Source organism: Pseudochaenichthys georgianus, chromosome 16 (genome assembly GCF_902827115.2).
Source record: "Pseudochaenichthys georgianus chromosome 16, fPseGeo1.2, whole genome shotgun sequence".
NCBI classification, from domain to species: domain Eukaryota; kingdom Metazoa; phylum Chordata; class Actinopteri; order Perciformes; family Channichthyidae; genus Pseudochaenichthys; species Pseudochaenichthys georgianus.
Genome location: NC_047518.2, coordinates 41,758,383 through 41,771,163, shown reverse-complemented (window position 1 = coordinate 41,771,163; position 12,781 = coordinate 41,758,383).

Here is a 12,781-nt window from a genome sequence, read left to right as displayed (position 1 = left end):
GCCAGATCGGATCACTCCTGCCCGTCTGCACCCGGGAAAACACGCCCGCCATGTCATCCAGAGCCACCCTCTCCCGTACTCGTGGAACGGGGAGACCTCTACATGCTGCTGCCTTGTCGATTATTTCCGGCAGCTCCAGCATGATGCCTCCCAATGCCGGTAGCGCCGTGGCCACGGAGAAGGGGACCACGTGCTCGACCGCCACCTCTGACTCTCGCTCCGACCCCGTCTCCCCCGTCCGGGGAAGAGGGGGAAGGGGAGAGCCGCATGGCGAGCCCTGGATGGAGGCGGGGAAGGAGTCGTCCGACTCCTGCCCCCCACTCACCTCCATAAACAGGCTGTCCTGGATGGGCACCTGCCCACCCCAGACGTCTTCCTCACCCGCAGCAGCTAGGGCGTCCGCCCTTTGCTTCCTGTCGGATGAAGGAAGACGCACACAATGAGGACATGCGACCTGCTGGCTGAGAGCCGCGTCCGCGTGCTCTGGCCCCAGACAGGCTGCGCATATCGGATGCAAATCATAGCTCATGATGTAGCCTGTATTGCACGAAGGGCACATACGGACACACTCTTTATTGCTCAGGCTGTTGCTTTCTCGTGCTTCAGTAAACTGCTGGTTTCTGAAGAAAAGAGGGAGCAGATTGCCGGGCCACCTTCCTATTTATACCGGAAGGAGGCCCGAGGGTGGGGCCCACCTGGCGGGTGGGCGTGGACTACAAGTGTTTTAGTGCTGCGCGGGGGCGCAGAGGGATAACCCAATAGCGATAGCCTTAGAGGGCGAAGCCATATACGAAATAGAACAGTTAGTGCACATTTCCAAACACTACCAAACACAGACAGATGATCTCCTGACTTGAACTAGAAAATGCATTTCCTGCAGAAAATGCGTGCGAATGCTGAAAACTGTGAACATTTATGGCTGAATTTAGCTGAAAACGCAGAAAAAGTCTGAATATGTTATTAGCTGAATGGTAGCTGCTTTTGGCAAAAAAAATGCAGAAAAAGCTTAATATTTAAAAGCAAAGGTTTAAAAAAAGGTATGAACAACAACATGTATAGCCTTGATGTCCTGAAATAGCTGAATAATGTAATAGTTGAATGGTTTCTGCAGCTGAAAATAGGTTGAAGGAGTTAAATATCAGATGTAAGTAGTAGTATTAAGATGAGAAAAGAAAGTAAAAAGGCTTTGGAAAGCAGAAGAATGTTTGAACTGCAAACTTTTGAACTAACTTGATGGTGAATGATCTGTCGCCATGCCAACGGCATTTGATGACATCCCATAATACGCTTAGATGTGTTGATGGCTGCATCGTTACCAAACCTGTGAAGTTTTGGGCCATTTCGAGTATTTTCACTGAAGTTATGAGAAAACCGTGTTTCATGGTGAGCATTGTGTTGCCATGGCAACGGCATTTGAAGAAATCTCAAAACGTTCCCGTAGATGTCTTCGTGGCTGGACTGTTAGCACACATGTGAAGTTTGAGCACTGTTTGAACATTTTCATAGGAGTTATACATTACATGCTACCACTGGCTCAGATAATGAAGAACAACAAAATAAGTTACCATAGCTATGCAGATGACACACAAATGTACGTAACAATTTCACCAGGAGACTATGCTCCAATTCAAACACTGAGTAAGTGCATTGAACAAATCAATGAATGGATGTGTCAGAACTTTCTCCAATTAAACAAAGATAAAACTGAGGTAATCGTCTTTGGAGCCAAGGCAGAACGTATAAAAGTTAGCGCTGAGCTTCAGTCTGCAATGTTCAAACCAACAGATAAAGCCAGGAATCTAGGTGTAGTCATGGACTCTGACCTGAGTTTCAACAGTCACATTAAAACAGTTACTAAATCAGCCTACTATCACCTAAAGAATATATCTAGGATTAAAAGACTAATGTCACAGCAGGATTTGGAAAAACTTGTCCATGCCTTTATCTTCAGTAGACTCGACTACTGCAATGGTGTCTTCACAGGTCTCACTAAAACATCTATTAGAAAGCTGCAGCTGATTCAGAACGCCGCTGCTCGAGTCCTCACTAACACTAAGAAAGTGGATCACATCACTCCAGTTCTGAAGTCTTTACACTGGCTTCCTGTGTGTCAAAGAATAGATTTCAAAATACTGCTGCTGGTTTATAAAGCACTGAATGGTTTAGGCCCAAAATACATTACTGACCTCCTGCTAAACTATGAACCATCCAGATCTCTCAGGTCTTCAGGGACTGGTCAGCTTTCTGTCCCCAGAGTCAGAACTAAACATGGTAAAGCAGCATTCAGTTATTATGCTCCAAATATCTGGAACAAACTCCCAGAAACCTGCAGGTCCGCTGCAACTCTGACTACTTTTAAATCCAGGCTGAAGACTTTTCTTTTTGTCGCTGCTTTTAATTGAACTTTTCATATCTTAAACTGCACTGTAACTTTTATCCATGTACTTTTTCTAAACGTAATTAAACTCCATGACATTTATGAGAGGGACTGCTAGAAAGCAGAGATATTTGGAATATCTGGCATCGACGGATGAAAAATAGTGTTTTGGTAACACTTTAAAGACTTTGTTATGGAAGCAAAGCAGGGGAGGGGGTGTGTACAGCCTCCTGAGGGTCCGATTGTGGATGTCATGCGAGCAAAATATGGTGAAGAAAGTCTGTCTAAATTAAATCATATTTTAGACTGCACTGTAACTTTTATCCATGTATTTTTCCTTAATGTTTATTTTATTAGCTTTTCTTTTTTAATGCTTAATGTCTTTCATTTCTTTTTTGTAAAGCACTTTGAATTACCCTGCGTCGAAAAGTGCTATATAAATAAACTTGCCTTGCCTTGCCTTTGTTTTGTTTTGTTTGTGCTTGCCCTATTCCTGTAAAGCGACCTTGGGTCCCTTGAAAGGCGCTATAGAAATCCCAGTTATTATTATTATTATTACCCTCTCTCTCTTCTCTCTCTCTTCTCTTGATCGCCCTCTCTGTCTCTCTCGTATCATGTATAAGAGAGAGTGTGTGTGTGTGTGTGTGTGTGTGTGTGTGTGTGTGTGTGTGTGTGTGGGCAGTATGTGTGTGTGTGTGTGTGTGTCTGTGTGTGTGTGTGTGTGTGTGTGTGTGTGTGTGTGTGTGTGTGTGTGTGTGTGTGTGTGTGTGTGTGTGTGTGTGTGTGTGTGTGTGTGTGTGTGTGTGTGTGTGTGTGTGTGTCAAAGAAGAGGAAAGTAAGTCATCAGCTGGTAGCAGTTAATCAGTTAACAGTGATGGCGGCGGCGTCTCACTTCTGGAGATGAGTTTTGTCTTTATGTCATGATAGAGAGATACAAATACTGAATAGTTTAGATGAGAAAAGGCATCGAAATGCCAGGTTACTGTAAGCATTGGGTTGAGAGGTCATGTGTTGTGAGCATGCGCAGTCTGTCCTGGTGTGGTGAAGGAGAGCGTGGTGTGACCGTACAATAATAAACGGAGAAGCTATCTGGGATGCTCCAAAAAGTACTAAGTTCCTGAGTTTTTGTTACACAGAAGTATCATTGAGGCCTTAACACCTCGGACGTTACACTAGTATTTATCATGTAAACAGGGAACATGAATAACCCGATCTTTCTGCGCTCATGTGAACACCATGATGTCCTGTAGAGACGCAGTCAGTGTGTTTTACTGGAGCCTCAGTTCGATAAGAGATTATTTTCTGAGTTCTTTAACTTCGGTACTCTCTCTCAAAATGGTAATGTGCATCATGTTTTAATTATACTTCTTATCATTCAGAAGCTTTTTGTGTTTATGTTTTACTGAGTGCTGATAGGCCATTTCCATCCCAGTATTCAGTTAACTGTTTATTTTCTGTGCACATTACATAGACTAGCTAAAATTCTACCTACTGCTTGGGACTTTGATTCTTCAAAATGTCCAATGTCACAGACTGGGACTTACTTTAGAGTCAGTTGTATTTACACTCAGTATGACTTGTTATGATTCAATGTGAAAGAGTATACTGCTCAATCAATAATGATCACTTCACCACCTCTCTTGACATCTAGGCGCTTGAGAGTGAGTGAGAGGCAGAACACAGGGACAGTGGAGAGAGGGCCGTTGCTGAGGTGAGTGGTGAAAGGGAAATGACAGTTTAGAGTGCATTGTGATGTGGACTCTCATCCCAGAATTTTAAGGAAATCAGCGGGGATATTGAAAAGGAAACATTTCAGTCAAGGGGCATCGTATGACCAATATAGACTGAAGAGCAACATTTATTTGAACATTTAAGTCAATGATACCATTCCTAGGTGAACGTAACATCTGTATGGAGTCAGATCAAATCAAATCACATTGTATTTGTAGAGCACATTTAAAAACGATGTTGGTCGAGCCAAATTGCTTTACATGTAATTTAAACACATAAAAACACATTACATCACAATGAAAGACAATAAATCACAACAGATAAAAACAACACATGGAACATGTGGAGTCATGACCCCACTCTAACTAGAAGGCCAGAGAGAAGTAGTGTGTCTTCAGTGTGGATTTAAAAGCCCCTAGGGTCTGGGCCGACCTCACATGGAGGGGAAGAGTGTTCCAGAGCCTGGGGCCGGCTGCTGCGAAGGCTCGGTGCCCTCGGGTTTTGAGCCTGGTCTTAGGCACCACCAGCAGCAGCTGGTCAGCAGATCTTAAGGCTCTGCCTGGGGTGTAGCGCTGGAGGAGTTCAGCTATATAGGCCGGAGCCAGCCCATTTAGTGCTTTAAATACAAATAAAAGGATTTTAAAATCAATTCTGAACCGGACTGGAAGCCAGTGTAGTGAGGCCAGAATTGGGGTGATGTGATCACGCTTTTTGTGGCCAGTCAGGAGACGTGCAGCTGCGTTTTGGACTAGCTGCAGGCGTTTAATTGATGCCTGGTCCATACCCACATACAGAGCGTTACAATGGTCCAGTCTTGAGGTCACAAAGGCGTTAATAACCCTTTCCAGGTCTTTAAAAGATAAATACGACTTGGTTTTGGCCAATAGTCTTATTTTAAAAGAGCAGGATTTTACTACGGTGCTGACCTGCTTGTCGAATTTAAAAGTGCTATTAAAGGTCACTCCAAGGTTCATGACAGAGGGGAGGATGTTTTTACTTAGGGAGCCCAGAATATCAACCGGAGAGGCTGGAGGTTGGGGTCCAAAAACGATTACCTCGGTCTTGCTCTCATTGAGGGTGAGGAAGTTTTGGCTCAGCCAGGATTTTATCTCTGTTAAGCAGTCCATCAACTGCTGTAGTGAGTTGACATTTGCTTTGAGAGGAAGATAGATCTGTACATCGTCCGCGTAGCAGTGGAAGGGCATATTGTGTTTCATGAGAATTGAGGTGGTTCGGGCACCTAGTTAGGATGCCACCTGGGCGCCTCCCTAGGGAGGTGTTCCAGGCACGTCCAGCTGGGAAGAGACCAAGGGGTAGACCTAGGACCAGGTGGAGGGATTATATCTCTTCGCTGGCCTGGGAGCGCCTTGGGACCCCCCAGTCAGAGCTGGTTGATGTCGCCAGGGAAAGGAACGTTTGGGGCTCTCTGCTGGAACTGCTACCCCCGCGACCCGACCACGGATAAGCGGGAGAAGATGGATGGATGGATGGATGAGAATTGAACCTAGGGGCAGTATGTATATTAAAAAGAGGATGGGGCCCAGAATTGAGCCTTGGGGGATCCCACAGGTAAGAGGGGCTTTAGCAGAGGAGAAGGCACCTAGCTGCACTAAAAAGCTACGGTCTGTCAGGTAAGACCTGAACCATGCAAGGGCAGAGCCTGTGATGCATGCGGACTGTTCAAGCTGTGACAACAGGATGCTATGGTCCACAGTGTTGAATGCAGCAGTCAGGTCTAACAGCACCAGGACAGCTGGGCTACCTGAGTCGGCGGCTAGGAGCAGATCATTAAAAACTGTTAAAAGGGCTGTTTCAGTACTATGCATGGGTTTTAAAAACTGAAACTTTTCATGGATGCCATGCGTGGTTAAGAAGGACTGCAGCTGGACATTGACTAATCGCTCCAGGGCTTTAGATAAAAAAGGTAGCTGGGAAATGGGCCTAAAATTTGCGAGAATGGAGGGGTCAAGATTTTTCTTTTTAAGTAGTGGCTTGACCACGGTGTGTTTGAAGGCAGCTGGGACACATCCTAAGAGAGGTGTTTATAAGTAATAAAATACTTGCTGATTCGAAAACGTCTCTGAGAAGGCGAGAGGGAATGCTGTCTGAGGTGCAGTTTGTCGGCCGCAGGTGCATCGCTACATCCGAGAGAGAAGAGAGGGATACAGGCTCAAAGTGGTCGAGGATAGCAGGGCACAGAAAAGGAGCAGAATATGGGGTAGCACTAGTGTGGGCTAGCCTAAGAGCAGATACTTTTTCAATAAAAATGTAAGAAACTTATCACAGAGAGTAGTCGATGGCACAATTGGAGAAACATCACAGGGATTAATGATCGAGTTGAGGACATTAAAAATAACCTGAGGTTTATGGCTGTTTTTGGAGATTAACAGAGAAATGTGCTGTGTTTTGGCTGCTTTGACTGCCGTCTGGTAGTCAGCAAGGCAAGCACGAAGGATTTCTAGGGAGACATGAAGTTTGTCCTTTTTCCATTTTCTCTCTGCACGCCTGCAAGAGCGCCTGAGAGCACGAGTACAGTCATTGAGCCACGGCTGTGAGAGAACTTTGGTACGTCTAAGCGTAAAAGGAGCAACATAATTGAGTATTTGGGTACATGTCGAGTCAAACAAGGAGATAAGCTCATCAGCACTAAAAGCACAGTTCATCTCTAATTTACAGATCAGAGAAGCATTAACAACATCAGAAAGCTGTGAGGCAGTCAAGGGGTTAATCAAACGCAGACGGCGCGCAGGGGCACATGACTCGACTCCTGCGGAAGGGATCGAGGTTGTAAACAGAACGGTAAGTGGTCTGAGATACGCGTTGCTGCACAGATTTCATCCACAGAGACAGACAGTCCAAACGATAATACTAAATCTAAGGTGTGTCCTTTTTCGTGTGTTGGGCCAGCCACGGACTGAACGAGACCAAAAGAATCAAGGAGATTTAAAAAGTCCCTAACCAGAGGTTTTGACTCGCAACACACATGAACATTGAAGTCTCCGCAGATCTAAATACGATCATATTTCACCATGATCCCGGACAGAAAGTCAGAAAAGTCATCTATGAAATCCTTATTGCATTTTGGCGGACGATGATCATCGTGAGATGAGATGAGATCGCTGTCCCTTTAACCCTTCTCTTGCGTTTCGAGTCAAAAGTGACCGAATTACTTAAATCATAAATATTGTGTTTTTCATACAATTGCCTCAATACCTTATGTTATCCTCCACACTAGGCCTCTGAACATATGTGACCCGCTCTATCGAAATCATTCGGATGTCGAAATGGCTCATTTCAAAATAAACGTGGATTTACGTAAAAAACTATTTGTTCGGTGTTCGGGTGTTTTGTTTTATTTTAAACAAACAAAGTCTTGGCTTTCAGAAGATGAAACTTTTATTTCCCAAATCACACGATAAATACATTTTTGAAGCTTGTAAAGGGACGAAGACAGGCACCTCTCTCTCGCAATCTGCTCTTCCGCAGCGCCGCCCCCCCCTCCCTCCGGCTGAAATTATGAATGTAAGAGTATAGTAATCATAGATAACACGGCAGGGTCCGTTACAGTTTGTTTTCATCTGATTTCAATTAAACAAAGTCTTGGCTTTCAGAATATTAAACTTGTTTCGGCAAATTCAGATGATAAATACAGCTTTGAAGCTTCGGCATAATTACAAGCGGAGAACGGAGTAACTTAACGTCACAGCAGGCATAACAACAGCCAGTGTTTCTCGTGAGTGTTTTCCCCGGGAAACAAACACAATACACACAAACGCAAAATTACACAAACACACACACACACACACACACACGTATACACCTATGGTATACACACACACTCGCGCTTCCCCTCCAAACTAAAATATCTTCCCTCCGTAGTAGTTTGATCATTTGCTGCACTAATAACCAATCAGATCAATGGATTCCAGAGAAGAGGAAACTTTGAAGGCCTTTTTCTCAAAATGAGGACTCGGTGACGGTCAATATATAATGTGACATATTTCGCTTAATATTTGGAGGTCAACAACAATCCTGATATCATTAGAAAGCTAGGAATCTCCTCTTTCCAACAGTGTATACAACTCAAAATGTGTCTTCGGGTCAATGTGACTGATTTCGATAGAGCAGGTCACATATACACTTGATGATCACCACTTGCATTGCATTTTGAGTGATTTATTCAACGGTGAAACACCCTTGACGTTTTCGGTCAGATTTGACCGCCATAGAAAATGAATGGGTATGAGTGTATTATGACACACACACACACACACACACACACACACACACACACACACACACACACACACACACACACACACACACACACACACACACACACACACACACACACACACACACACACACACACACACACACACACACACACACACACACACACACACACACACACACACACACACACACACACACACACACACACACACACACACACACACACACACACACACACACACCTCCCTTTCTCACGCTGTATGATACAATGATATCATACCTTCTCACAGGTGCAAACTCTGTGCCCCTAGAGAAACACAAACCTCTCACTTTCTCGCGCTAAATGCGCCTCCCTTACTGGCTCTCAAGCAGTTATATTTGTACCTTGCTCACATTTGACTCATTGACACAATGAGCAGGCGACCGATTAGGCAATCTTCTGTACGAGGGGCTCTGGACACATTTTTTAACCAGATGAAGAGGAGATTGAACAGGAGATAGAGGAAGATGTCTCAGAAATGGAACACAACAGCGATCCAGACTATGAGCCTACAACAGACCAGGAAGAGGCACCTGAGGGAGAGGCCCCTGAGGGAGAGGAACCTGAGCTGACATTCCACAATGTTGCATTGCCAACTATGTGCGTGAACACACGTGAACACACACACACACACACACATGTTCTGTTATGGTATATTTCTCTTTCAATACATGTTCATTGGGGAAAACAGTATCAGTGTCTTATTTTATATTCATCACAGTGAATGCTGATTCTGTATATAAATGTGTTTGTCAATATCGTGTATATTTCCTTTTAAATTGGGGTCCACGAAGCTGACACAAGATACCCGCAGAAAAGCACTGATCTGAGGGTAAAATAATCAGTGATTCTGTATATAAATGTGTTTGTCAATATTGTGTACATTTCCTTTTAAATTGGGGTCCACGAAGCTGACACAAGATACCCGCAGAAAAGCACTGATCTAAGGGTAAAAGCCCACCGGTGGATCCGGACCATGACATGAAACACTGGCTTGATTGTATCAAATCAATAAATCCCATACATCATTGGAACGGGAAGAATCCCAGCGACAACACTAACTAAATCATTTCCATCTCCAGTAAACACAGCCTACATGGCAAGCATTTTTAAAATATACAGTAATGTAAAATAAGCACTATCTTTGAACTTACTACCAAAAATAATATGAAATTCACCCCTGGTGTAATTCTGTCTGTCATCCTTTGATTCTACTTGCTTTGACTGTTCAAATGAGATGTCAACCATAAACATTGGATTCCAGAGATATCACTGTGCAAAACAGACAGGTAAATTTTGACCAAAAATAGCACGGGAAGGGGGGTAGGACCTAACGCAAGAGAAGGGTTAAAAAGGACTAAAATAGGTGAGGTAACAAAAAGCGAGCTTTATTAACAAAAACTGAAGGCAGGAAAAAACAAGAAACTAATTAACAGAAACAAAACCGGGGAGCACGACAGACAGCAACAAACTTACGACGGGAACAGGCAGGAGACACGGACAAGCATAGGTGACAGGGACATGAAATGACGACGAACAGACATGGAGCACAGGGGAAGACAAGACTAAATACACAGAAGGGTAATCACAGGACAAGACACAGCTGGCAGGGGAGGCAGAAACACAAAGGCAACAGGTGAACACAATGAGGCACAATCAGACACAGGAGGGAAACTAACGACAGGAAGTCAAACACAGGGAGTAGGATCAGACAGACACAAGGAGGAAAACATTTCAAAGCAAAAGGTGGAAAATGAAAACAAAAATCCAAAACCATGACACTTCATTACGTGTTAGAGAAAGAACATAAGAAAGTTTGACAAATATTAGGCTGTTAAACAAGCAGCGAATCCGCTGTGTGTAAAAAGAGAGAGAGAGAGAGACGCTGAGCTGCAGCGTGCAGCAATCAGCTGATACAGCAACACGATACGGAGCATAGGGAGAGAGAGCTGGGGTCCACGGCCTCCGCCTCCTGTCCTCACAACTCTTATTAATCCCGGTACCGGACAATTGTTATTTGTTCTTACTCGGAACCGAGTTTTGCTTCCCAAGCCTGCCAATGTGCTACACGCCCCGCCCCGCCCCGCCCGCCCCCGTCTAACAGTACATAAAGCGGCGAGATACATGTCCTTAGGAATCGAGAAGCAAAACCACAACAATGGCAGACACAGACAATTTGCGAATTAATTCTGGCTTTTGTAAGCTGAATTTATCAATAATTAGTCAATAAATAAGGGCGAAAAACCTCACTTGTCCGTCAGACAAGTCAATTGAAAGATCTGCTTGTCCGATATTGTAAATAACACGTCCCGGACACTGGTAACCCACCGTTCTATCTCACACAGGCTCCACCCTCTACTGGACTCTATGGGTACAGTGGGTGGAGCCCCAATGGATAAATGCCCTGTCGCCCCACAACATCGACCCACCACACTGCCCCTGACCGGCCTTCGGTTAACAGCCATCGCACCCCAACTTCCTATCATCCGGTTGTGACCGTGGAGAAGTCGGGGCCACAGCTTACTTGGCTGGGTAGAGCCTAATTGGTCTGAATAAGCCCATAGCTCCACCCTGCAGGTGCCAGCACAAGTGACTACACACTGCGCAACACGTTTCCCAGATCCCTAAGGAGCATGGGAAAAAATGTAAGTGTACTTACCTCGTGTAGAGTGTACACGGACCGTGTCCGTGTGCAGGCGGGGAGGGTCTTCCAGCCCTGTATGGGGTTTACTGCGCACAACGTTTCCCAAGTCCCTAAGGAGCATGGGAAAACGTAAGTGCATTATGTCCAAGGGGGTCAGATACAGCTTACTGAACCACAGCCCCCTCCTTTCAGCAGTGCTGTGTTGCCCCAGCAAGCACAGACGATGAAAAGGAGCCCAACATGTCCAAGAGATAAAACCTTATGAACGGCCCTGGCGTAGACCAAGACGCCGCCGTGCACATGTCCTCCACACTCACGCCGTTGAACAAGGCTGTCGACACAGCCATACTACGTGTAGAGTGTGCACGAACCCTGGTGGGAAAGGCTCTCCCCGCCTGCCCATAGAAATGAAAGTCCAGAGTGAAATGCACTCGCAGAGCCATCCTGTCAGGCGTTTCTTCGACAGAGCTTTACCGGCCACACCATCCCCAAAGCACACAAACAGCTGTTCAGTGCGCCTAATAGAAGCCGTGCGCCCTACACAACATGCCAGCGCACAAACTGGGCAGAGGAGGTGCAATGTTGCCTCCCTGCCCCCAGTATGGGGGGGAAGACTAAAGCCGTCCAACTGTATAGCCCTCGACCCGAACAGACTACTTAGGTTCTTGGGAACAAAGGAGGGGTTCGGTCTGAGTGTCGCCCCGCTACGGTCACCATGAATCGATTTTGACATGAAAGTAAGCATCCTTCAGGTCGATGATTGTGAACCAATCACCCGGCTACACCAGTTCCAGTAATTGTTTTATGGTTAACATATGGAACTTTTTGCAGGCAATGTGCTGATTCAGGATGTGAAGATCCAGAATGGGTTTGAATTCTCCTGTCTTCTTGGAAACCAGGAAGTACATGGAGTAAAGCCCCTTTTCTCTGTCCTGAGAGTGCACAACAGACACAGCCTGTTTTTGCAACAGGGCCTGAATCTCTGTTGAAGGGAAACCTATCTCCTCCTGGGATGATATATTTGCCTCTCTTATGCCCCTGAATGGAGGCAGTCTCAGTGTCCTGTCCATCAACTCTGTCAGTACTGAGCTTACATTCGCCATAAAACTGTGTTAAGGGAAATGCAAGCAGCTGTGGAGCAGCAGCTAAGAAGCTTTGGTACTCTCTGGTGGGCCACTCCGCCGCCAAACCTTCCACGAAATGTTAATTTTTTTCTGTCAGGTGTTGTCTCGCTCGCTGAAGAGAAAAGGATGACAGTCAGGAGGTGTAGCTGCCTTATATACTGTGAGCCTGCGTGCGCATTCAGGTAGGCTCGCCCTGATTGGCCGGTTACGTTTATACAACTTCAGTGTGTGAATGCTCGCATATCATTGATGAGAGTAGTACCCATAGAGTCCACTAGAGGGCAGAGCCTGTGTGAGATAGTACCTCCCTCTGCTGTCTTTTGTCAGCTGCTCCTGTAATATCCTCAATATCCTTCAGATGTTCCTCCAGCAGCCGCAGCGTGTGGACCTTTCCAAAGTTTCCCAGATAATTGCTTTAATGTTTCCGTATGGCTCAATGAGACCCGAGGGTGTTCTTGATCCTAGCAGCGACGACCATGTTCAAAAAGATCAAAGCATCATGCAAATGTCATTATACAGTCGTTCTCGGTGCAGCTCACTTTGAATTGGACCGGCCTCTGAAGAGATCATAGCTGCACTGACAGCTGGGCTGAGACTTATGATTTAATAAGCACAAGTTGCTGTCACGT